At 38.6% G+C, this 25,406-nt stretch overlaps 1 long non-coding RNA gene across 2 annotated transcripts in view; it reads left to right on the top strand.

Moving 5' to 3' along the window:
* LOC106557555 overlaps positions 1-25,406 on the top strand; it is a 53,427-nt gene that overhangs the window by 10,802 nt on the left and 17,219 nt on the right. Inside the window, exons 3-4 of one of the 2 annotated variants that reach the window (XR_005376074.1) lie at positions 6,704-6,908; positions 9,027-9,088. This is a non-coding gene — a long non-coding RNA (uncharacterized LOC106557555). Of the gene's footprint in view, positions 1-6,703; positions 6,909-9,026; positions 9,089-25,406 lie in introns of those variants that run through there. The other variant, XR_005376073.1, reaches the window with a different exon arrangement.

Below are 25,406 nucleotides of genomic sequence, written 5' to 3'. Positions count from 1 at the left end.
CTTAAAAATAAATACTTTTAATTCCATCCTTATTCTCTATTTAGTGAGATTTCTGGCAGTTTGGTAAAAGGACTGTGTACACCTATTCTTTGATGATAGCCTCTCCAGCATTGAAAATAGATGAACCCAAATTCTCCATGTCAACCAGTTTTATGCAATATGTACAATCCTTTTTGTCCTATGGACAGATGGAAACATTTCCTAAGTTCCTCTTGTGGAGGATCATTATTTAACATATTCATCCAAATCAAATGAATTCTAGACCTATTCTTCCATTTTGGATTTTTAGCAGAGCAGGTTTTAATTTAGTACATTATCTGCAGTTTTTTAAAATTCCATAAATCCCCCTTACTCTGGGATAAGGCATTTCTAATAGTAGGTTACTCTGGTTGGTGGTTTTAAAACATGGATGAAGGTTATTTGACTCACTTGCCATCAAGAGGTAAGGTATATGTCCCCATCTCTTGAATCTGGGCAGACTTGTGTTGCTCTGATCAGTAGAGTATGGCAAAAATGATGTAGTATGGCTTCTAAGGTTTGATACTAAAAGGCCATGCTACTTTTGTTTTGGTCATTGGAACACATGTTGTTGGAGTCCTGAGCTGCCACAAGCCATGTCGAGAGGCCACGTGCGGAGGTTCTAGCCAATGATCCCAGTTTAGCCAAGTTTTGGAATCATGACAGCCCAGGTACTGGACATGTAAATGAAGACCCCAAAAGATCCTATCCCCTACCCACTCAAGTCTTCTTTGTAGGGGCTCTTTAATCTCTGTGGAGCAGATGCAAATATTCCCAATTTGCCGTTTCTGAATTTCTGCCCCACAGAATCTGTGGGTATAATCAAACAGTGGTTGCCAGAAAAGTTACCATCCCTGCTGGCTTCAAATTTGGGGTATGCATTATCATGCTTTTTGTCCATTTATAAATGGAAAATATTAATACATTTAGCACAAAATCCACATATTTAAGTGGGCATTTTCTTTGACAAGGCCATATTCAAAAACAATATAATTTTATTTGATTTCTTGCTTCCCTACTGCATGAAATTCTAATACTTCAGGGCATGGATTGAATCTTTTCATCCCTGTATGCCCAGAGTCTGGTACTTAGGAGGCATTTAGCACATGTTAATTGAATGGAAAAAGAGAGATATTGACACCAATATTGACAGATGCCATAAGTTGCTAAGAAATTTTATTAATCAGAATTGCTCAGAATTTAAATTATGAGGTTGATGAGTCTACTCTAATCATCAGTTACCAGGGGTTGGCAAACTATGGTCCATGGGCCACATCTACCCTGCCGTTTATTTTTATATAAACACAATTTTATTAGGAAACAGTCATGCTTATTCATTTACGTAGTACCTATAACTGCATTTGTGCTAGAGTGGCAGAGTTAAGCAGCTGTGACCGAGACTGGATGGCCTGCAAAGCCTAAAATATTTCATATCAAGTCCTTTCCAGAAAAAACTTTTCCAACCCCTAAGTTAGACAACCCAAATGTTAGCCTAGTAGCTTATGAAAACACTGAGAATTAGTATAGACACCCATAGTGCTTCTCACACTTAGGTGAGCATCAGAATCCCCTGGAAAGCTTGTTGAAGTGCAGAATGCCTGGCTTCTCCCCTCCAGTGTCTGACTCGGTAGGTCCAGAGTAGGGTCTGAGCATCTGCATCTGAACAAGTTCCTGGGTGGCCTTGGTATTGCTGGTCTGGGGACCACACTTTGAGAAGCACTGGAGGAGTAGAAATAGGAATAAAGACATTTCAATTTCTATTCCTGGCTCTCTCGTGACTCTGCAGCTGGATGATCTTGAGTAAGGATCTAATTTTCTACCTGTAAAGTTAGGAGACGCGTCTAATGTAGGCCTTCCCAGCCAAGTTCCTAAGATACTGACTCCCTCAGCCCTCGGGGAGGCTGGGTGGGACCCTGAGCAACTTCTGTCATTTACCCAGAACACTTTGCAAATATTGTCATTGTCTACTTGTGCTATGGCATGTAAAACACAGAGAAGTGTTGCAACAAAGAGTTTTAAAGGTCTGTTTAGCTCTGAAATATTATGGGTTTAGATGTTTTGGTTGACAAGCCCCTCCATCTCAACTATATCATCATTGTCCTCTGAACATGGCTGTTAGTGTGCACCATGCATGTGTGGCCCTTGCATTCCCTTCTTATAAATCAGATTCTAGAGATGTTTTCCTACTTAGTTGCTAACTTTTTCTCAGACTGAGATCAGGGGTCTATTAGTCTGATAGTCTAATGCTCAAATCCATTAGAGCACATGGATTTGATGTTCATTCAATCCTTCAGCATTTTTCGGCACTCTTTTGAGTCTGGGGGCTGCCTGGGGTTTATTCCTTCTACTTTTTAATAAAACCATCCATGTTCTCCAACGGCCATGTGGCTAGAGAGTGGGGCTATCTTTCCACTGCTTCTTCCTCTTCTCAGCTCCCACAGAGAGAAAAACCAGAGACAGCTGTAAAGAGACAAGAAATCTTTTCTTCCCATCTAAAGAGTTCTCCCTGGCAGGTTGTAACTTTATAAATGTCAATTGAATGAATGAGTAAACAGATGGCCTAGTGTGGTGTCTACAAGGCAATAAACGATCAAGCATCACTGCTTACTGCTATCTATAATGCAGGCACTCTCTATGTGTGTTTGTGTGTGAATGTGTGTCTTATACATGTATATGTACATATATGCACACAAATATGAATAAATCTTTTGTTAAAGACACTGGCTGTGTTGAATCTACTTCGTAGTTATTTCCATGCCCTTCCATCCATTTTGAATACCTACTAAGCTCAAGTTTGCATAAGACATTGTACAAAGAAAAGCAAGGCACGGCTTGTTATTTTCAGTGAGCTTACAATTTGCTCCATAATTATTCTTTGAAAAACTAGCTGAGAGAGAAGGTGGGCGAAAATGCTTTACTGAGACATCATCTTTTGTTGTAGGGATTGGTTTATAGTCTCTGTCTAGTGCCTCCAAATGATCTCAAAATGGAATTACTTTGTTGCATGGTGAGCATGAGTCATCATCTAGTGAAGTGGGCACTGTGAATTCTAGAGGCAACACAGCTAGAACAAAATTTATGAAGGTAGAAAGCCAAACTTGGAAGGGAGCCTGCTTTAGAATAAGCTGAATGATCTAAGGTACACAGTGTATCTTTCTGCACTGAAAAGCTCTCTGGTTTTGTTGTGTAGATGAGTTTAAAAGGCCATTTCTAACTTTTGGTATTACGGCTTCTCTTTTGTAGGGATTTTGCACATTTGCCTGTCTGGGACTAAATGTCTGATTTGCCACCCGATCTTAACCAGGCGTAATTGGTATTGAATGATTGATTTGACAAACGTTTATGGAATGCATACTATTGATGGATGCTGGTGTAGCTACAGAGATAAGTAAGATATGATTCCCATCCTCAGACTGGCAGAAGAGAGAAAAACATCATAAACACCACAATGACATAAATCCTGCAAAGATGTAGAAGGGAGTACTAACTACTTGAGTAGCTAGGGAAAACTTCATGGGAAAAAACACATTTGAGGCTTAATGTCCAAAAAGTCATAAGATGCTGTGTGTTGCATCAGAATGGCCTCCAATGCAATTAGTGACTTTCTGGATTGAGGTGAAAGCCTGGAAAATAGATGGCAAAAAAGAAATTTTTCTTTACTATAATATGACCTCATTTAAGGGAGTTGATATTTTTACTATGAAAGAAATGTATTTTTGAGTACCTTCCTGAGTGTGGATAGGCTAGGATGGGTGAAGTGGTGCCTGGGTATCAAGGTGGAGAGGTTTTATTGTTCTACATAGTAGAAGGCCAACATTGGGAGCCAGAAGGATTAATGTGGAAGAGTGATGAGAGGTCCAAGAAGAAGTGAGAAGCCAGTTAGATCATGGAGAGTGGGTCTCTAGGTGGCCTAAAGAGGAAAAGAATCCCTAGTGGCAAAGTGGTCTGATGACATAAGGACATGATTGTCTAGTGTTCTACCTGAAGTTGCCTGCATTATCCATTGTTGAGATGCATTGCTGAGTCTTCCGAAAGTTTCATTCAACCCAGCACGCGCACACATATGCTTTGTGTGGGTGGTGATTTTGTTGAAAATGAGCTAAGAGCTGCATTCCGTGGCTGATTCTTTGGGGTGCAAGAAGGAGAGAGAGCATGAGAAAGAGGTCAAGGAATGAGGGTTCATGGCAATTTTCTCTGAAGATTGGTGGAGAAGTGGTAGTGATCGCAGCCAATATCCATCTTTCAACTAGAAGTATAGAATTTGCTGCAAAGTACCACCTTCTCTATGCTGCTGTCTTGTGTGATGTAATAATAATTAATAATAATGTAATAATAATTACTTAGTGATATTGTATAGGATAAAATAAAAGCCTTAATTTAAAACTTGGATTCTCTGAGGCTGAGATACCAAATTAATTTGGAACACATGAACTTTTTCTATCACTTTTCACTTTATTCTGCTCATATGCATTTTGAAATGAGTGAGATGTAAATAAATGAATAAATAAGAACAATTACAAATTAGCTTCTTTTGAGATATTTACTTTGGCAGCATTGGTTAATTGTGTTGGTTATGATGTGAATTCCTCTGATCCTTGGCCAAACACACTGATTCTGTCACACATGATTTATTGCAGTTTTTGGATTAAGAAATATCTTTCACGTTGGAAATTGCTGTGTTTGGCCATGTGCTGCTTAAGTATAAATTAAGAATTTGTTTCTATCAACTCGATCAAGTGTTGGAAGAAGTCCCATAATTTGTCTTCTGGAACACAACACAAAATCTTTTTCTCTAGAGAAATAATAAGTGTTTCACCAGAACATTTACTGAGGGCTTACTATACGCACAGAACTGTTCTAGGGGCTGAAGGAAAAACAGGGTCCTGATTCTGTTCATGAGGTGGTAACCGAGAAACATACCTAATAAAATGATAATCAGCAACACGATGAATGTAAAAAGTCAAATGAATAGAAATGTTGAGTACTCACTGGTAGACTAGCAAAATGGTGACTGCAGTCAGAAAAATCTCTTAGGAGATTTGCTGTGGACTGCATTGTGAAAATATCTTTATTTTTTAGAAGTTTTATTGAGTTAGATTAGGAAAAAAAATGACATGTATTTAAATTGTAAAATTTGTTTTGGCATATGCATTCACGTATGAAACCATCAAACCAAGATAATGAACCCATTCATCACCCCCCAGTTTTGCCATGCTCTTCCCTGGTTCCTCCCTCTCATGCCTTTCCACCTTTAGGTGGTCACTGATCTGCCACTGTCATTGGAGTTTGCATCTGCTAGAAATTTTTACTTGACTGCTTTTACATAGTGTAATTATTCTGAAGTTCCTCCAAGTTGTTGCATGTCTCACTAGTTCACTCTATTTTTTTAACTGTGTAATATAACCAGTTGTCTGAATATAGCACAATTTGTTTAGTCATCTGTTTCCAGTTTTTGTTTTTTACAAAAAAAAAAAAAAACCCCACATTTTGTGTGTGTCCTGGTGGAACACTGGGAGGATCTGTTTACTTTCCTCTGTGTGCCCTCCATAACCATTGATATGACTATTCTACTAGATCGGGAGGAAGGGCTGCCAATTGGGGTTTTGGGCTTTGTGGTTTTGGGCAAATTCATCTATAACATGAAGATGCTAATATTATAGGGTTAAAATGAGATTGTATGTGTGAAACTGACTGGCACATAGTGTCTAATTAATGTTATTTCTTCTGGATTAAAATAAGTGCAGCCTACAGTGAAATTAAGAAGTTTGATAATACCAAATATATGTGAGTCAATAAAGTCTCCTATACACTGCTGGTAGGTGGGTAATTTGGTGTAATCCCTTTTCACAGAAATAATAATATAATTTTTATTCTTGGAATATGATGTGGTGAAACATGTTAATAAATTTCTTCTGTATCAATACATTTTGAATTTCTGGAATAAACTCTACTAGGTCAGATGTGTTACCTAATTCCAAGCAGATATTATTTGCTAATATTTTATGAATTTTTAAGTAATATTCATACATCAGTTTGATCTGTGCTTGACTTTTTAAGTCTTTTCTGGATTTTGGTATCCATATTACTTCATTAAAACGTATTTAGAAGTTTTCCTGCCTTTCTCATGCTCTAAAAGAGTTTAAATAATGTTGGATGTATGTGTTATTTAAAGACTTCTTAGAATTCCCCTGTGAAACCACCTGAGTCCATTACTTTTTTAATGGGAAGTTGGTGAGAGAATGGTATTTGACAGTTTTTCCTATTTCTTCTATAGAAACTGATCTGTTAAGATTTACTATCTTGCCTAGAGCTGGTTTAGGTAAATGTACTTTTCTAGGAAATGATGCATTTTATCTAATTTTTCAAATTTCACCGTGCAAATTTATTTGTACATAGTTGGTCAAAAAGCTTATACAATTATTGTAATTTTCTGTAGTTATAGTTCTTACTCTTTTAAAGAAGTTTTACGTATTTGTGGTTTCTTCCACTTGTCCTGTGGTCTGTTGCTATGTAACAAACCACTTCAAATCACAGTGGCTTAAAACAACATTTATTTTTGCTTTTGGATCTACAGGTTAGCTGCAGCTCAGGTAAGCTAGACTGGACCTTAGTATCTGGGTTCCAGGTTCCAGGCTGCAGTTTGGGTTCAATTTGCTCCATGTGTTTCTCATCTTCTCTGGTCCAGTGGCTTCCTGGGACCATGCTGCCCAAGACGGATGGACCCACGGAAGCAGATGATGCCTCTTGAGTTATTCAGTGAAGTACTTGTATGCTGTCATTTAAACCTATGTTTCATCAACCAGTACAAGCCATATGGCCAAAGCCAGCACCAATGATGTAGAAGAGCTCTGCCTACTATAGTTGGTGTTACTAAAAAGTCACATGACAAAGTAAGTGGCTATATAATTCTATGATTGAGTGGGCATAAGAATGGACGACAACAATTTCTCCTACCACAGTCCATCTACTCTTTGATCTATTTTTTTTTACATGCAAAATACACTTACTCTTACAGAAGGCATGCCAAAGTCTCATCCATTTATGACATCTGGGATTTCATTTATATTCATTTTGCATTTGGTTGCTCTTGACTGAGAGAACAGTGAATTTAAAGACAATTATTTCCCCTTACTCACCTGGCATGCAGTGATGGAACAGAGACAGGTTAATTTACACAAGTATATGCATTCAGAATGGGGATGAAGAGAAGGTACATGACTGTCATTGATTCGTAGCAATACTCAAATCCTGTGGGCAATATTGCCTGGCTTCTTTACCCTGGGAGTAGAGTATTTGCCTTTATTAGCCTGCACTTTACTCCCTGGGAATGGATTCCCATTTTGTTGTTCTCTATGGCTCTTGACTCTACTCTCTGGAAAGTTCTTTCTTGATCATCATGTTCCTTAGCCACTTCTGAAGCAGAAATGAAGAACATGCTACCTCAGTCTGCTTCCTGCCAGTAGAACGTTGGAGAAAACAAACTCTTATATTTTAAATGGTTATAGAATTAAGCCTGGCTGACAGCGCTTTTGGCAATTCATTAACTTCTAAAAAGGACACAGAATACAGAAACCTACACTTATCACAATGTAATAATGCTAGTACATAATTAAAATAAAGACTGAAATGAAAAAGCCTCTATTGGTTGGAAATTTAAAAATTCCCTCTTAAAAGAACGTCTAGCTATTATATGTCAGAACCTAGGGCTTCCATTAAAGGAGTCACAGTAGATCCTTTCATTTGCATAAAACGGCTCCTAAAGTCTGTGGATATTATCTTTGCTTTTCCCAAAGTACATATAATTAATTCTGGGGAGAGAAGGATATCTGAAAAAGAAATATGAGCCTGGCTAACAACACAATAGGGATCAAATATTTAGAAAACTCATGAAGTTTTAGAGAGACTTGGATTATGGACATTTGTTCCATGTTTTTTGGTGTATAAATATTAAAAACTGCTGTATCTTCTGTTCAGAGTGCCTGCCTTATTCTCAGTGAGTGCTAATTGCCCCCAAATCCTATCTTGTTTAAAACTGTAAAAATTAAAATGGTGACCCGCTCCTCTTCTTCCACCTTTTCATCTTCATGGTCCTTTGCTTATTGTTGAATACGTATTCCTACTTGGCTCTGCCTTTGGCCACATTTCCTTCTATTTGATGGTGTAGTTTTCTCTTGCCTGGTTTCATTACAAATGGAGTGTGAATTTTTTTTCTCTCTTATTCTTCCTGTGGCTTTCCAGTGATTCCCAAGAAGATAAGAAAATATTTTGACTTTACTCTCTTTAAACTGGAAGTTCAACTTTGGAATTGTAAAGACAGATGGGCTTTATGACAACCTTTTGCAATGTACTGATGATAGTTTTGATTAACTAAGACAATTTCAAGGGCAGTATAATGACCAATATTTTGATCTTACTGAGAAAGAAAGAGGGCATTAAAATAATTATTTCTGGATGTGTTGTCTAAAAAACTATCAGATAATCTCAAAATTGCATATGGAATATCTCCAAAGAAGTTTTTCTGACATCCTTAACAATGCTTCAAATGTTCATTCCTCATGTGATTTTTAAAAGGCATTATATAAAAGGAAAATAATATAAATAACACGTGGAAGAAATTCCATGCTACTGAAGTAAACTGAAGCCAATTTAATGTGAATGAATTCTGGTTTGCCTTGTATAATCAACCTTAGATAGAACTTGAAAGTTTTATACCAGGAATGTTAATTTACACCATGAATGCTAGTTGATTAAGTGAGAAGTTTGTGGTAATTTTTTATAGAAGTTTGGGTATTAAATTTTCATCAAGAATTACTTCCTTGATTAAACTATTGTTATTAAGGAGGAAATAAGATTGGACCTGAGTCATTTTGAATCCAGGCATGTAACTCTGTAAAAACATAAACACTTCCTTTATTTGATGCTGTTCCATTAAAATAATTTTTGTGCTGGACAAAGAGAATGATATTGAAAGAGTATTTTATTTTATATATTTTTATTTTTTAAAAAAGGTTTATTTATTTATTTGAGAGAGAGACAAAGAGAGTGAACAAGTGGAGGGGCAGAGGGAGAGGGAAGCAAACAGACTCCCACTGAGCACAGAGCCTATGTGGTGCTGGATCCTAGGACCCTGAGATCAGGACCTGAGCCAAAATCAAGAGTCAGATGCTGAACCGACTGAGCCACCCAGGTACCTCAATAATTTTTATCTTAAAATATTTTGATGCTTACCTAGAGTTTTGGAGTGTAGGTTTTCAGGACTTTCTGTTTCTTATCGTTCAAAGGAGAAAAATCTTTTGCTTTTTGTGACTGATAATAAAGAGTATCACAGATTTTATTAAAATTATTCTCTGTAATTGGCCCCTGTATTTATTTCACTTGAAGATACTTCTGTTTACTGTGAGCATAAGTGCAAAACAAACATTCAAAACAATAACTGCATTGCCAAATCTTAATGTGGTAGTTTTAAACATGTATATAAATTCCTTGATACTCCTCCCTTCAAGGGATGGAGCTTAATTTTCTTCCTCTTGAGTGTAGGCTGCACTTATATTTGCTTCTAAGGAATACGATATGGTGGAAGTGATGGTATTTCGATTCCAAGTCTAGGTAAGAAAAATTATTGTGGCTTTTTTCTAGATCTCTCTTGGATCACTCACTCTCAGGGGAAGCCAGCTGCCATATTGTGAAGACACTTGTATTGTCCCATACAATGTTCATGTGACATGTTCTCCTGACAACATCAAGGAACTAACGCTTTCAATAGCCATGAGAGTGCACCGTCTTGGAAGTAGGTTCTCCAGCCCAAATTGAGTCTTGAGATGACTGCAGCCCTAGCCAATATCTTGACTGTGACTTTATGAGAGCCTTTGAGCCAGAACCATTTAGCTAAGCCACACTTGAATTCCTGATGCACAGAAACCATGCAATAATAAATGCTTATTGTTTTAAGATGGGAAGTTTTTGGATAATTTGTTACACAGCAATAGATAGCTAAAATCCTCAATGTGACCAGTTTCACTCTCTTTATAAGGACAGATTGACAAAGACTTTGCATTTATATTCCACAGAGTACAAAGTAACCAGCTTAATACCCATCGATTGTTTGCTTCCATTTCAATTTCCTGGTTCTGTTTTCGAAGATCTTGATATTCCCTATGACTCCTTAACAGTTGAATCAATACTCAAGAAAAAATAGGAAGACTTCAGTATTTTCTGGATTTAATGGAAGAAAAAGACTCTTTTTGCCATTTGAAGTGAACCTCTTGTCTAAATAGGGAATATTAGAAGCTTAAGTGTCTTTTGGCAAGAATTTCCAGAAAGGGGTGATTGAAATAAAAACTTTTTAGCTCTCCAGTTCCTAAAAATGCTAGTAAATAGAAACCAGAAATAGAAACAACGGCAATGAATCCTGCTGACTTAATCCTACAAATTACTCCATATAGATTGTAAGAGGCATGACTAGGATAACAGCTATAATTTGATAAAGCAGGCCAAAGACAGTCTCAGGATTTGACACAGTGGACATGGAAAACAAAAATTAATCCATTGCCATAAGGACACAATGGATGAGTGGTTACTCTATCCAGTGTCAGGACCTAAGGCAGCCCATTATACCTGGAGCTTCATTGGATTTATAAGCCAATTGGTATCTAAACCCATTTTCCTCCAGAAGGAGGTAGATTTTGGGTGATGAATGTTCAATGATCAATTTCTTCCATCTCATTTCCACCTTAAGACTGATTGATTACTTTCAGATACCTTATTGGGAGCTCCCCCAGAATATCTCCTCCACTTGAAACGCACCATTTAAAAAAAATTATTTATTTATTCACGCGAGACACACACAGAGAGAGAGGCAGAGACAGAGGCAGAAGGAGAAGCAGACTCCATGCAGGGAGCCTGATAAGCGACTCGATTCCGGGATTCTGGGATCATGCCCTGAGCCAAAGGCAGACACTCAACCACTGAGCCACCCAGGTGTCCCTCACACCATTTTGAATTCTACTTCAACAGTCACTAGAAGGGAGGCTTGGTCTCCCAAAGATCTATACAGATAATACCAAGTAAAATGGGTTTCCTTTAATGGCAGGTCAGAATGTATCATTTAAGAACAGTTTATTTCTCCAGAAAATTTATCGTTCTACTCTATCTCATAAAACTGGTGTGAGGGAAAAATTAGTGCAAGTAATTAGGCCTTGGAACAGGCTGTACTTAATGTGGGAGTAAATAATGAAGAAGATTTACCCCCCTCTCTTACTACTGCCTTTCAATAGCTCTATGTTGAGTCTCCCCTAGAGCTGATCTCATTGCTTCCCTAGTTGTTTAAATGCTTTATTTTCATATATTAATATATCAGAGTTTTTTGGTTAATCACAATTTTATTATTTTAGTAGGGCTGCATTTTCAGTTCTTAAAATGTTTTAATGTGGTGAAATATACATAATATGCAATTCATCGTCTTGACGGTTTTTAAGTGTACAATTCAGTAGTATTAAGTACATTCATATTGCTGTGTGGCCATCAGCACCATGCATCTCCAGAACTCTTTTAATCTTACAGAACTGATGCTCTATACCCATTAAACAATTACTCCCCATTCCCCTTCCCCCTGGTTCCTGGCGACCACCATTCTATTTTCTGTCTCTACACATTTAACTATTCTCATATAAGTGGAATTATACAGTATTTGTCATTTTGTGATTGACTTATTTCACTTTGCAAGTCCTTATTTCATCCATGTTATAGCATGTACCCAAATTTCCTTTTTTCTAAAACCTGAATAATATCCCATGGTATGTATACACTACATTTTGTTTATCTATTCATGATGGACATTTGAGTTGCTTCATGCTTTTGGCGATTGTGAATAATGTTGTTATGAACGTGGCCACACAAATAATCTCTTCAAGACCCTGCTTTCAGGTCTTTTGGGTACATCCCCAGAAGTGTAATTCCTGAATCATATTATAATTCCATTTTTTTTTTGTTTTTTTGAGGAACTTCCATTCTGTTCTTTATAGTGGCAACACCATTTTACATTCTCAGCCACAGTGCATGGGGTTCCAATTTCTCCACATCTTTGCCAACACTTGTTATTTTCTGGATTTAAAAAAAATAGTAATCTTCCATATGGTGTGAGGTGGTATCTCTTTGTGGTTCAGTTTTATTTTCACAAAGTAAAATATTGAGCCCAATCTGTCTGATGTCAAAACTTCAAGAACTCGTTAAACACAAATGTTACTCTATTCCCCACTTGACACATACTTAGAAATCTATTATAGGGAAGATGAAGTGAGGACGTATTTGGTTCCTTTGCTTCCTCCTCTCTTCTTTCTACTTTCTCCCACACTTTGTAGCTGCACTTTCCACCTCCAAGATTGAACATAGGAGAGGGAGGATTAGTGGAGAAGAGCAAAGTCTTAAACGCTCAGATCTGCTTCTGATGGTTAAGAAGGGAGCACAGGCTGCAGTGGAGGAGGGTGGCTTTCACCAAAGGTGAGAAATGAGACAGTGTTTTCCACAAGGTGGAGTGGACCCCATGGAAAGTAAGCAGGTTTTCTTTTAGTCATCTTGAAAGGGCCCCATTCTAGAGATCTGCCAGGTAGAGCTACATGATTGTAATGGAGAGAATCCTGTGGAATAGTCTGCTATAAGTAGGTGCTAAGTTATGATATTCTGCTACAAGCAGGAGGAACTCCAAGAGGCTAGTCAGGTACTGTCAATAGTAAGTTCCTATTGGAGGAATCTCAAAGTGCTCGATAAGAGCAAGCATTTGGGGATAGGCCACCCCCACGAAAATACCAGAACCAGGTTATATCAGTACTAGTCAGGTAAAGCCTTATCTGCTCCTTCCTAGGCCCTGGGATTGTTGGGCAACCATAGTTAGAGGCAGATGGTGAATGAAGAAGAAGAAATCAGAATGGAAGAAGCTCATGCTTCATCCTCCTTTTTCCATAGATAGTTTCTTCAGTCTGAGTCAAGCCTGAGCTTTGGTCGGAGGAGAAGCTTCAAACTGAGAGATTGAAACTTTGATATAAAATTGGACTGGACTTTTTAATGTATCAAAGTGGGGATGTTTGTTCATACCTGAGAGTGACTTGAACATTGTTATTTGACTAATAATTAATTATGTAGGAGTTTGCTGGAATAGCATAACTGAGTCATGGGCAGGAGCAAGTAGTTTTGCTTGCTTGCACTCTTCTGGATGCAGCTTATTCTTAGTTAAAAAACAAATAACCAGGGGCGTCAGGCCAGCTCAGTTGGTAGAGCATGTGACTCTTGACTTTCGGGTTGTGAGTTTGAGTTCTGTTGGGTATAGACAGATTGCTTAAAAACAAAAACAAAAACAAACAAACAAAAACAAACAAAAACAAAAAACCAAATAGAACAGTACCTGGCACATAGTAAGCCCTCAATGAATGTTATGTGTTTTCATTGTCACTTTCAATATTGTTGTTACCACACTTAATTCTTTCATCTGAGATCCTGTGGTGAAGAATCAGTCACGGAAATGCAGGATGGGGGAAAGGGGAGGGGCAGTCCTGAGATCCACAGAGGCTGTTTTCACAATAGTTAGAGTTACTCTATTAAGGTACAGATAAGTACCTGGTAATTCCCATTTTCCATTTGATAAAAGATCCTCAATTAATAATTAATGTGGCTTTAGTACTAATTTCCTCTTGGTTACACTGAAGTAATGAGGTGGTTCAGGTATATTACTAAAACTCTGGAGGTATGGGAGGAGCACAGTGGAGAAATGGGCAGTTGAAGTATCTCATATTTTCAAGCGCCATATGATTGTAATGTAGATTGAAATAATAAAGAAGGGCAGGGTCAGAACAAACTTTCTCAGCTTCCAGGAATCCTAGTGAAGCTATAACGTTGAGACCAGACAAATTTATGGTTGGGTTTATGAAGGGCACCTGTTCAAACCTGAATATGACTCCTATAAAGGATTTCAACCAAGTGTGCAATGGGAGAGCAGATTAAATGCCCATTAACCATCCCTTCCTGAACATTACCTAGCACTGATAATTAGCTTTTGTTGTTGCTCCTGTTAATAAGCTTTCTATTTTATTTTTTTAAAAGATTTTATTTATTTGTTTGAGAGAGAGAGAGTATGTGCAGGTGGGGGGAAGGGCAGAGGGAGAGGGACAAGCAGATATCCTGCTGAGCATGGAGCTCGATGCAGGACTCCAACTCATGACTCTGAGATCATGACCTGAGCTGAAATCAAAAGTCAGACACTTAACCAACTGAGCCACTCAGTTACCCTAATAGTCTTTTTATTTTAGAACAGTTTTAGATTTACAGGATTGTTGGATAGAAGGTACAGAGATCTCCCATATACCTGGAAGCCATTTTTCTCTATTATTAACATTATATATTTATTTAAGATTTTATTTATTTATTTATTTATTTGTGAGAGACACAGAGAGAGGCAGAGACACAGGCAGATGGAAAATCAGGCTCCCTGCAGGGGAGCCCGTTGTGGGACTCCATCCCAGGACTCAGGGATCACACCCCAGGCCGAAGGCAGACGCTCAACCACTGAGCCATCCAGGTGTGCCTATATTAACATCTTAGATGAGTATATACGTTTGCTACAAATGAGCCAGTATTGATATATTATTAACTAAAATCCATACTTTATTGCTATTTCCTCCATTTTACCTTAATGTCATTTTACTGACCCAGGAGCACATCCAGGATGCTACATTACATTTAGTGGTCGTGTTTCCTTAGGTTGCTATTGATTTTGACAGTTTCTCAGACTTTCCTTGTATTTGACAACATTGACAGTTTTGAGAAACAAAAATACTTGTCAAATATATTGTAGAATGCCACTCAGTTAGGATTCATCTCATGTTTTTCTCATGTTTATACTGTGGTTCTGGATTCTGGGGAGGAAAACCACAGAAATAGGTGTTGTCATCGTCACATTATATCAAGGGTACATACAATCAACATGACCTAACTTTTGATGTTGACCTTCATCACCTGGCTGAGTAGTGTTTAACAGGTTTTTCTGCTGTAAAGTTACTCTTTTTTCCTCTGCTTTTGTGTACTGTACTCTCTGGAAAGAATTCAGTTTTTGTTTTTTTTTTTTAAAGATTTTATTTATTTATTCATGATAGTCACAGAGAGAGAGAGAGGCAGAGACACAGGCAGAGGGAGAAGCAGGCTCCATGCACCGGGAGCCCGATGTGGGATTCGATCCCGGGTCTCCAGGATCGCGCCCTGGGCCAAAGGCAGGCGTCACCCAGGGATCCCAGAATTCAGTTTTTGTAATCCACATTTAATGGCTTCACCTCTTTGAGAATTGAGTTATCTGCATAAATTATTTGGAATACTTCTGCATGGGAGATTAGTTTCTTGTCCCACATTTATTTATTTATTCAATCATTTATTTATATCAGTATGGATTCAATATTTAGTAGTTCACATTATAATGCTGATAATATTATATCAATATTATATGTTGGTTTATAATCCAATACTATATTTATATTGTTGCTCTAATTGTGCCAGCTTTGAGCACTGGGAGGTCTTTTAGTTGTCTCCTGTGTCCCTTTGGCATTCCTCCATCATTGGAAAGTTGTTGTTTATTCACTTGTTTTAGCCCTACCTTACCTTCTGGAGTAATGAGATGCTCTTCCTGTATGTTTCTTGCCCCAGTTCTAGAATCAGTCATTTCTCCAATGAGCCCTGGTTCCTTTTACAGAGACGGTCCTAGAAACAATGAACTGGATGCTGGGTGTGCTTGTTGCTATTGGCATGTCTTAGTTTCTAGATCCCCTTATCTAACAGATAAATATTTCTATATGTAACCATCTGTATCTGTATTAAGCTAGATAGGAGTTTATACTGCTGTCTTCAGCTCAATCCATTATCACATGGATCAATCTAAACTTCTTCCTTTGCTTATTTGTAATCTCTCACTCTAATAATGAGAAACTTCACTCCCATCATTATCTGACATTTGCTTAATTATTAAATTACTGTGCACATGTGTAATGGTTTCAGAATTGCTAATCCATACTCTTGTGGGAAAGACCTTTATCAGCTAGATGGGCTTAGGTACAGTTTCTTTTGCCCTTTGTCTTATAGACTCTTCATTTCCAGTGTTATTTAGGCCAGCACCCTATTCTCATTCTACCTTCAGTGAAATTTTCCACATCTATAATATGGCTAGATTTTTTTTTAGAGATTTTATTTATTTATTTATTTATTTATTCATTCATTCATTCATTCATTCATTCATTCATTCATGGGAGACATAGAGAGAAAAGCAGATACACAGGCAGAGGGAGAGAAGCAGGCTCCCTGTGGGGTGCCTGATGCAGGGCTCCATCCTAGGACCCTGAGATCATGACCTGAACTGAAGGCAGATGCTTACCTGACTGAGCCACCCAGGTGCCCCAGTACAGCTAAATTCTTTTGTCACATTCTCCAAACCAATTTATCACAGAGTAAGGGCACAATCAAAGGTAGTTATTCTTCACACATTTTTAAGGTTGCTTGATATTCATAGTTTCACTGATTCACTTAGGCAACTGAATATTGCTAAATATTCAACAAATTGTCTTCTATTAGACAATTGCTTATTATTGGACTGTTATAAATATATCAATAACATGCTTATATATTAATCTTTGTGTATACTCATTGTTTCATTATGGGAAATTTCCAGAGATGATTAAATCTCCAAATTAAAGAACATGAATATATTTAAGGCCCATAATACTTACAGTTGCTTTCTTTTTTTTTTTAATATTTATTTATTTGAGAGAGAGAGACAGAGAAAGAGAGCACAAGCAGGGGGAGTGGGAGAGGCAGAAGTACACTCCCTACTGAACAGGGAGCTGATGCAGGGCTTGATCCCAGGATCCTAAGATCATGACCTGACCCAAAGGCAGATGCTTAACCAATTGAGCCACTGAGGTTCCCCCTACTGCCAGAATGAAATAAGAAAACTGTAGACAAAGAATTGTAATTTATTTATTTCTTAAAAATATTTATTTATTTATTTATTTATTTATTTATTTATTTGAGAGTAAGAGAGCTCTCAAGTGCATGCATGAAGTAGGGGGAGAAGGGCAGAGGGAGATGGAGACAAAATCTCAAGAATCACTGGGCTCCATCCCATGACCCTGAGATCATGACCTGAGTTAAAATCAAGACCCAAGACACTTAACCAACGGAGCCACCCAGGCACCCTGAAAATTATAATTTAAAAATTGGGGTGCCTGGGTGGCTCAGTTGGTAAAACATCTGCCTTCAGCTCAGGTCATGAGCTGGGCTCCTCAGCTGAAGGAGAACGTTGGGCTCCTCGTTCAGCTGGGAGCCTGCTTCTCCCTCTCTCTCTGCTCTACCCCACTTATGCTCTCTTTCCCTCTCTCAAATAAATAAACAAAATCTTTTTAAAAAGTTGTTTTTCAATTTGATACAAACAATATATCTTTTACTTATTGTCTAAGGATGAAAATTTTTTCATTATTTATATTTATTCATTCTTTTATAGTCTATCATGCCCCTTAATCTATTTTCCTTTTGGGTGTAAACTTTGTTTTTCAGATGTGCTCAGTTGTGTGACTGTTCAGTTGAGCTTGAGACCTCATGCTACATTTGTAGCCAATCACTGACCTCCTCCCTGGCATCAGTGATACTGAATGTTCCTGCTTCGTAAGTCTTCCCAAGAGAATTGCCTTTCTGAACACCTACTGTATAGAAGGGATTCCCTCCCCCACTATTGTTCTCTGAGAATCCAAGATACCCTTCCCTGTCTGCTAACAGACACAGGACTTAATTCCTCAGTAACTGTAATCAGCAGTGGCCTTTCTCTTTCTCTTCGAAGTGCTGTTAAAATTTGAGGATTTTCCTCATGTAAGCATCCTCCTGGATTATGGCTTCATAACTCTTTGGAAGGAGTGAGGCTTCCTATGATATTCCTATGACAAAAATGTGCCTGTGTGCACAGTCAACCTGTGCAAAGAAGGGTACATTTTCAAGAAGAATGATCACCTTAGAAGGAATGTTTCTAAACCCAAGACTTTATAATGAATCTATCAGCTGTCAAGAGTCAAGAGACTTGTTTATATCATTCAGATCATGGAGTCTACAATTCTTAGGGTTCTTGAGGCTTTATCTTAGTGGCTTTGGTTTTTCAACGTGGGAGCCTTGAACTTTGTGGTAGACAGTGTAACAGAATTGACAGACAGACCACCAAGTGTTGGCTAATGGTGGCAGTTGGTTTACTGCCACCCAGCAGGACAATGTTGGACAAGACACCTAACATTTGTGAGCTTCGGTAAAGATGATTGGAGGGGTAGATGAGGGAATTGGGTAGGGTGTTTTTTTAATCTCAAAAACTCTTTTGGTAGCACATCCAATCTGAACTGGTCTTATGGTCACCTATCATAGAGTTGGCAGGTATCAGATAGGCCCAGTCTAAAGACTACAACTATATTGCTAATCTTCTTCAACTCTTAAGAAAGGTCAAATCTATACTCCAGATTCCTCTCCTTTTCATAAATGGACTCAGAGGTAAGGTACCAGTGGCTATGTGGCTGAAGTAGACTTTCCTCTTCAACTCTTCACGTTCTTTCTTGTTAAATTTAACAATTCTTTCTTCTTTCCTTAAAGGAAGTCATAAAAACCACTCTTATCCTCAAAGTCAAGTTATTCCTTGAACTAGAAAGTCACTCAGAATTTGGAATTGCAATGTTTTTCAAGGATTTAAATGCAAAGCAGAGTCACCCAAAGGCTACTTCATCATATTTTAATTCTGTTTCATTTAGTGCTAATTTAAAACAGAAACCTGTGGAGCAGAACAGAAGGGATGGCCCTAAAGCCAGGAGGTAAAAGCCTGGGAAAGCAGATAAGGTCCTTCTCTTCCTTCTCTTGATGAATCTCCCCCTCCCTCCCACCCACTCCACCATCCCCTTCACAATGGAGCTGGTGCCAGCTGTCTGCTCCACAGATTCAATCAAATGCACCAGCAGGATGCAGCATCTGCAGGTGTAGATGAGGGTGATAGTGAGGATGTCAGAGGGAGAGATTTATCAGTGCCCTCAAACACACAAGCTCTTCACTTGGCTCATCGGTCGCCAGTGTTTTTTTATTTTGGGTTTGCTCCCTCCACTTCAGATGCTCCAAGAACACTGAAACTTCTTGGGAATTTCGGGCATAGCTGAGAATTTTCTGGCATGAATATGAGAACTGATGAGACAGATGTATGCTTGGCTTGGTGGGGCTGCACTTACTGGCACTCCAGGGCTGATGCTGTAAGACTTGACACAAACAATCATTTCTTACAAGAAGCCAGAGTGCAGGGGATCAAACCAGGCAGAGCTCATGGTCCAAACACTCAGTGTGATGTCCAGAGGTCCTCCCAGGTAGCTTTAAGTACCAAGCAAAACACGAGGCTGGTGATACCTTTAATTTAATCTGATATGATATTTTCAAAATGAAAACCAGAAAGGCAAGAGGCGACCAAACTTCCTTGGCCAATGATGAGTGAGAAAATATCCCCAACCTGACACAAATAGGATAATGCTCTGCCCCTGTTTTTGCAGCATTCTCATTGCTCGGAAGGTCTCATTTGTTGGTAGAGATTTTAAGCTCTTGAGTCTGTGTAATTTTCAAATTTTTAATACATAGAAATGACTGAAAATGTCAGGGGACCAGGAACCAGAATTTTGACAAGCCCCTCTTCATCCCCTTGGGGTCACCTGCAATCCTTGGAGAGGGAATGCTCCCACCAGCATTTTAGGATTGCTTCCTTAAGACCTGGGTCCACCAGACACATGGGGATCATGGTTACCAAGTTAGGACCAAGTGAGCTCTTTGAGGTAACACAGCATGGTTCACTGGGAATTCAGAACATCTGGAATCTCGCCAACCTCTGCTGCGAATAGGCCTATGATCCTGGAAAAGCCACATCCTCCTCCCTGGACATCTGATTCCTCATATGTAAAATATGAACTCTGAAGTTCTAATTTTGGGGAGTGTTATTTTAGGGAGGACAGTAAGATTGTTTTAAACAAGTCACAGGAGCTGTCATGGGAAGACAGGAGAAACAGGAGAAACAAACTGGATTTGTGTTCGTTTTGAAGTCGAGCCTGCAAAGAAACACATTTTATATTTGGCTTCTTTGCTCCAGAGCCTTTACCTGCAGATAAAAACAATAAATATCTTTTAGGATTGTGGTAAATATTGCAACTTGGAAACCACAAATCTGTATTCAAGGACGAAGGGGAGAGAAAACCCGGAAGGAGCAGTGTTGTCATTGTAGTGAATAAAGTGCCTCAGGGCCATCACGAACTGGCCTTAGACTGAGATGCAAGGAGGTCGATACAGACATCATGCCATGAGTCTACCGCCCTCAACTATTTCCAGGTTGAGATTCTCAGGTGACAGAAAATCAGATGAGAGGTTTTAAATACTAACTACCAGGGAGGAGACTTATTCACAACCAGTGACAAAGGGTGGGCAATTTGAAAGAAAAGTGTTAATGTTGCTTGACCTTAAGTATGGTAATACCCTGTTACACAGAGCAAAGAATTATAGGACTTCTGGTAAACCCTGGGGTATGTTATGTTCTTTAAACATAAATATGCAGTAAAATCCCATTACGGTGGAGGAGCTCACAAAGGGAAAGATAGTTGTTTCCCTACGAACAGTATAAGCAGGCTTAATTACATAATCAATATTTACTACATGCTTTGTGTGTAATACACTCTGCTAGGCACAAAAGAAAATCAAAGAAAAGTAGTAAATAAAAGAAGTCCCTCTTCTGCCATTGACTCACTGTAGGACCTTCAGTGGGCAATGTATTCAACCCCTTTTTCAGTTTTCTCATCTGAAAATGAGGATAACAATGCTATCAACCTTAAAGGGTTGCTTTTTTTAAAAAGCATTTGTAAGAGTACCTGGCATTATACACAGAATGCTCAATATTACTGTTTTTATTATATGGAAAAAGTAGTGGTAAGCTTCTTGGGAACTTATAAGACACTTTACATTTATCAAGTCATTGGTTTCCCATAATAACCTGGCAAAGAAGGATTTACACTTGACAGAAGGCTTACCAAAGCTGCACACTAAATGACAGGGGGCGACTTTAAATCACCTCATTGTTCTTTGCACTTTGCCAAGCTGCCTTCTGTAAAGATGTGAGAAAGCAGAGCTAACACCCTCAAGAACCTTGCTGTTGATGGGGATAGCCAAAAACTAAACAAGAGAGAGTGACAGGAGATAGAAGTGTCTGCTAGCTAGGCATGGAGCATTTGGGACTAACTTTAGGAAAAATGTGGACTTAGTGCTCCATTACTGGTCTGTCCTGGCACATAACCAACACTGGACAGAACTGAGGCTCTCTTTATAGTCTTCCCGCTCCAAGGCCTCTCCCCTCCGTCAACCTACCTCCAGCAACCAAATGTCCTGAGGGTCTCACAGTTTAGATGTCTGTTCCTCAGAATCTGATCCCAACAAAGAAGGCACTGGTACATTCTTACAGATGAACGTGAAAATGTATGAGATTGAGATGTTCCTCCTTCCCCACATTGTGTTCCCTACCCTACCCTCAACTCTGTTCTGTGGATGCTAGTACAGGGGACAAAGCCTGAAGACAAAGGGGTGGTGGATCATCAGGCATGAAGAAGTTGAGATGGTGGGAAATTTTGAGGAAATCAGGATGTGTTTATCGGAGCCATTTAAAAGACGTTCTATACTTTACCCATCTGGTGTGATTTTAAAGATGTAGCAAATCTGTGAAGGTCAGAAATCATTAGAATCTTAGGTAAATAAGCACCGAAAGGTCAGAGACTAACTATGTCCTTATTCACTCTTGTATTTACAGCACTGGCATAATGTCTAGTATATAGCAGGTGCTCACTTTGTCAAGTGAATAAATTATTTGTGGAACAAATCAATGCACAATGAATCAAATTACAGTGTGGCTTTTAAATTTATCCAGCCTATGGGCTCAGCGGTTTAGCGCTGCCTTCAGCCCAGGGCGTGATCCTGGAGACCTAGGATCGAGTCCCACGTCGGGCTCCCTGCATGGAGCCTGCTTCTCCCTCTGCCTGTGTCTCTGCTCTCTGCCTCTCTCTCTCTCTCTCTCTGTGTGTGTGTGTCTCTCGTGAATAAATAAATAAAATCTTTAAAAAAAATAAATTTATCCAGCCTAGATGAGTAGCTTGATTAGCTGGCCATGGAGGAATCATGAAATTTTTGACTTGTTATAGTCTGAAAATTAAAAAAAAAAGTGACAAGCCTTCATTCTGATCGTTACCAAAAATATCTCTTGAGTAAAGACAAGGATGATACATTGCATAAAACCTATTACTCCTCTGTTGTAGAAGGAAAATGTACTCCTCAAAGGGTGCTATCATCACATCACCCTGTAGCACCCATATTTCCTTTTTCTCATATGCATTGGAATGGCCAGCAATTAGCCCGACTTTAAATGGTACTGGCACACATGTTTCTCTAGGACCAATGCTCCTAACACAGACTTTGAAGTTCACAGAGACCCTCCTCTTTAGAGCTTGCAGACTAAGTCACAGAGCACCATGCACTTACTATCTCAGCTCTCTTCATTCCTTTGTGTGAATCTCTATTTCTATTCACTACCATCTTCCTTCTGCCTGAAGGACTCCCTTTAGCATTTCAAATCGTATGGGTCTGCTGGACAAATTCATTCAGACTTAATGAGTCTCTATTCAATGTAAGAGTCTCTGTTTAACCAGAATGTTTGAAAGGTGTTCTCCTTGGGTATAGAATCCTAGGTTAATAGAATTTGGGGGTGGGGAGGTGGGTGGAGTATATTAATGAGGTCCCTCCAGTGGTTTTTTTTTTTTTTTTGCTTGCATTGTTTTTGATGAGAAACTTTCTACCATTGGTCTCTTTGTTCATCTATCCTTAACATATCTTTTCCTCTGGTTGCTTTTAAGCTTATTTTAAACAATTTGATTAGGATGCGCCTTGTCATTTTTTAAATGTTTATTAAGCTTGGAATTCATTGAACTTTTTGAACATGTGGATTTATATCATATATCAACTTCAGAAAAATTTTGACTATTGTTTCTTATACTACATATATAGTTTTTAAGTAGGTCCATGGCCAGTATGGGGTTTGAATTCATGACTTTGAGATCAAGAGTTGCATGCTCCACTGACTGAGCCAGCCAGCTACCCCTCTTCTAATGTTTTCTTTTCTGTTATTTCCCACTTTGGAGACTTCAATTAAGCACATATTAGGCTACTTAAAATTGTTCCACAGCTTGCTGATACTATGCTCATTTTTAAAAGTTTGGGCTGTTTTTTTTTTTTTTTTTCCTGTGTTCCTTTTTTGGGTAGTTTCTATTGCTACTTCTTTAAGTTTATTCATCTTTTGTTTGCAAAGTCTTGCTGTTAATCCCATCTGGCGTGTTTTTCATCTCAGAAATTGCATTTTTAATCACCAGCAGTTCAATCTTAGTCTTTTTTTTTCTGTCTTACAGAAAAGTACAGTTATAATACCTGTTCAATGTTCTTGTCAGCTAAATATATCTATGTTAGTTCTGGGTCAGTTACAAGAGACTGATTTTCTCCTCATTATGGATCATATTTTTCTACTTCTTTTCATGCCTGGTAATTCTTTACTGAACGCCAGGTATTGTGAATTTTACCTTTTTTATTCCTATCAATATTCATGAGCTTTGTTCTGGGACATAGTTACGAATGGAGCTTGGAAATAGTCTGAAACTTTCTGTCTTGCTTTTAGGGAGAGCCTAAATAGCATTTCAACAAGACAGTTCTGATTATTAGCACTATTGCCATTTTGAAGTGGAGAATCCTTTTCTTTTTGTAGGATATTTAGTGGCATCCCTACCTTTTACCCACTGGACACTAGCACCTCTCCCTCCATTAAATCGTGACAACAAAAAATATCTACAGGCTTTGCAAAGGTCTCCTGGAGGAAAAAAAATTATCCATGGTTGAGAATCACTGGAATTGGGTTAACTTTGAGCCACCACTGATAGCCAGACTCTCCTGAATCTTCTCCAGTGCCCTGTGAGGCTTTCCAATCTGGCTGGCGGGAACACAGTTTTTGCTAGCTGTGTGACTGTTGAGTACCTATTCCCTCTAATCCTTCATGGTGAGTCTTTCCCCAGGCTCAGATGGTTTCCTTACGCCTGAGTGCTGATTAGTATTCTGCTGAATACATCAGGAGACCCTCTGTGGGTCTCCAGAGTTTTCTCTCTGAGTGGCTCTCTTCTCTGCTGTTCTGTTCTGCAAATTCTAGCTGCTTGGTGTCCTTAGACTCCTAACTTAGTCTTCTCAATTTAGGGAGACTGCTGGACTCTCCTTGTAACCCCTCTCCCCAGAAATGCTTCCAAGGCAATAACTTGGGAAAATAGGTTTATCTTGCTTGTGTCCCATCTCTTGGAGATCACTGGTATCCCTTGTTGCCTGATATCCAGTGTATTGGGTTAAACTATTATTTTTATATAATTTATTCAGTTTTCTGGTTGCTTTACATTGGAGGATCAATCTAGTCACTGTATTGAAGATACAAACTTGTTGCCTATCACATTTGGCATCAGCTCCACCTCCCGCCCTGTTTGACACACCTTGCAGTTATGATTTCTTGACAAATAAGTTTAAATTTTATGTAGTCAAATCTATTGATCTTTTCTTTTGCAATTATATTCCTATAACTTTTATGTTTAAAAAGTCCTTCCCCCCCCCCAAAAAAAAAAGTCCTTCCCAAACAAACAAAGGGCTGCAGAAGGGGAGGTGATGGGGTGACTGGGTGATGGGAATTAAGGAGGACACTGGGATGCGATGAGCACTGGGTGTTATACTATATGTTGGCAAATTGAATTTAAATTTTTAAAAAAAGAAAAAAAAGTCCTTCCTATCCAGAAACTACATAAATATTTAGCTATATTTTCTTCTAGGTTTCTCTTTTAGAGATTTAATTGAAATTCTTGTCTCCCTAATGCAGTTAGAATTTATATCAGTGAATGAAGTGCTGAAGCAAGTATTTAAATGAATCTTTACTTCCAAAAAACTTCCTGATCTCAGCCCTTTTTATGGAATAGCTCATCCTTTACCCACTGTATTTTTTAAAAATGTATTTAATAGATCTTAGGTTCTTATTCAGGAAGAGGATCTGTGTCTGGGGTATCCATTTGTTTCCCAAATCTGAGCATCCATTCTCAGGCCTAAGATATTTTTTGACTCACACATTTCAGTATACTGAACATATTCCAAAGACTCTCTGACATTTCCCACTTCCTTAGCCAGGGAGCTCCTGCGGGGAACAGGGGGTGGACCCCTGCAAGGGCCAGAAAGGAGCTATTTGCTGTCACCCTTGCTTCTCAGACACCTCACCC

Source organism: Canis lupus, chromosome 22 (genome assembly GCF_011100685.1).
Source record: "Canis lupus familiaris isolate Mischka breed German Shepherd chromosome 22, alternate assembly UU_Cfam_GSD_1.0, whole genome shotgun sequence".
Classification (NCBI taxonomy): domain Eukaryota; kingdom Metazoa; phylum Chordata; class Mammalia; order Carnivora; family Canidae; genus Canis; species Canis lupus.
Note: the sequence above shows the minus strand (reverse complement) of the source record. Positions and strands in the feature narration are given on the sequence as shown.